General features: G+C 46.1%; 1 non-coding gene across 1 annotated transcript; it reads right to left on the bottom strand.

The window, feature by feature from the left end:
* Window positions 1-809: 809 nt before the first annotated feature.
* LOC115895321 lies at window positions 810-913 on the bottom strand. Its single transcript, XR_004055532.1, has one exon. It is a non-coding gene; the product is annotated as a U6 spliceosomal RNA (small nuclear RNA).
* Between the last annotated feature and the right edge of the window lie 1,344 nt (window positions 914-2,257).

Below are 2,257 nucleotides of genomic sequence, written 5' to 3'. Positions count from 1 at the left end.
CCTCAGATACTACTGTTTGGTGTGCAAATAGACACAACCTGTTTGAATGTATCCTGCTGAGATACTTGCACAAGTACATGAGAAAATGTATAAGGATTTTTAGGATTTAAAAGTAAACAAAACAAATGAAACTCTTTTTTTTTTTTGGAGGCAGTCTCGCTCTGTTGCCCAGGCTGGAGTACAATGGCGCGATCTCGGCTCCCTGCAAGCTCCTCCTCCTGGGTTAACGCCATTCTCCTACCTCAGCCTCCAGAGTAGCTGGGACTACAGGCACCTGCCACCATGCCCAGCTAATTTTTTGTATTTTTAGTAGAGATGGGGTTTCACCGTGTTAGCTAGGATGGTCTCAATCTCCTGACCTCGTGATCCGCCCATCTCGGCCTCCCAAAGTGCTGGGATTACAGGCATGAACCACCACGCCCGGCCCAAATGAAACTTTTTAATGCCGTTTCATTTGTTTTGTTTGCTTTTAAAAGTTTTTAATATGAAAAAGTTTTGGGTTTTTTTTCTCTTTTTTTGAGGCCAAGTCTCGCTCTGTTGCCCAGTCTGGAGTACAGTGGTTCGATCTTGGCTTACTGCAACCTCTGCCTCCTGGATTCAAGTGATTCTCATGCCTCAGCCTCCCAAGTAGCTGGGACTACAGGTGCACACCACCATGCTTAGCTAATTTTTGTGGGTTTTGTAGAGATGGGGTTTCACCTCATTGACCAGGCTGATCTTGAACTCCTGGCCTCAAGTAATCCATCTACCTTGGCCTCCCAAATTACAGGCATGAGGCACCATGCCTGGCCTAATATGAAAAGTTTTTAAAAAATATGGAATGCTTCACAAATTTGTGTATCCTTCCTGCTCAGGGGCCATGTAACCTTCTCTGCCATTCTGATTTTAGTGTATGTCCTGCCAGAGCAAGCACTGCATGCAGCTTTATTCGTAATACCACGAAACGGGTGGAGATGCTCAAAATGTTCAATCACATTTATGTTGGTAAAATGTATTTGGCTTTGTTCATATTCTGGATTAATATGAAGCTCTTCAACAGAATGACATGGAAGAGTGTCCAAGATAGATTGTTGGGTGAAAAAAAAAAAAAATCAATTTACAGAACAAAATGTTTCCTATGATTGCATTTTTGTAATAAAGACACAAAACCTATGCACACGCATGTGTTCACATCCTCATTTACTCACTCACGTTTGAATGTGCACAGGAAAAAGTTTGGAAAAATACACATGAAACAGTTACCAGATCATTCTCTAGAAATTCCTCTAGTCCTGCGGAAAGACCACCCAGCTCCGTCTCTCAAGTCCTCAGGCTGGCTGTGGAGGGTCCTCTCCGAAGAGCCTTGTGCTGGAACCACAGGGGTGCCTCTGGCCAGCCAGAAATCCCCAACCGGTGCCTATCGGCTTGTTAGCTGCACCTCTTTGCTGTGCCACCAAATTGCTGGCAAACGCCCCTACCAAGGGCTGCTGTTTCCAGCCCCATAATGGCCAGGGCCCCTCCCCATCGCCACCAGGCCTGCAGGGCAGGCAGGGTCATTACTGAGTTCCAATGAAGGGAGTGTTTATTATTGTTGTCGGTTTGATGCTGATCCCAAAAGGTCCTAATCAACAGGTAATAAGACCTCATGGGAGTGATTAGAAACCTCAACTTTAACCCTGCTAGAACCGCAGTGGAGAAAGCCAGAGTCACTTCAGGACTGTGCCCCACACTCCACAGGGCCTGATGGGGAGGGGGCCAGAGAGGTACTGGTGGGTGTGCTCCAGGACCGGGAGAGAAGGGGATCTAGAGGGAGGAGGAGAGATCCAAAATTTAGTTTACACAATAATATACATCCACGGGGCATAATCCCAGCACTTTGTGAGGTCAAGGTGGGAGGATCACTTGAGCCTAGGAGTTCGAGACTGCAGTGAGCTGTGATCCCACTGCTTCACTCTAGCCTGGGCGATAGAGCAATACCCTCAAAACAAACAAACACAAAATAATATACATCCTCCTCCTCTTCATCGTCATCCTCCTCCTCCTCATCATCATCATTATTCTCTCTTTTTTTTTTTTTTTTTTTTTTTTTTTTTTTAAGGTAAGGTCTTGCTCTGTCACCCAGGCTGAAGTGCAGTGGCATGATCACCACTCACTGCAGCCTCAACCTCCCAGACCCAAGCAATCCTTCCACCTCAGCCTCTTGAGCAGCTGGGACCATGGGGACACACCAGCATACCCAGCTAATTTTTTAAATTGTCTGTAGAGACGTCACACTATG

The sequence above is a fragment of the Rhinopithecus roxellana genome, chromosome 20 (assembly GCF_007565055.1).
Source record: "Rhinopithecus roxellana isolate Shanxi Qingling chromosome 20, ASM756505v1, whole genome shotgun sequence".
NCBI classification, from domain to species: Eukaryota; Metazoa; Chordata; class Mammalia; order Primates; family Cercopithecidae; genus Rhinopithecus; species Rhinopithecus roxellana.
This window is presented reverse-complemented; position numbering and strand designations above follow the sequence as displayed.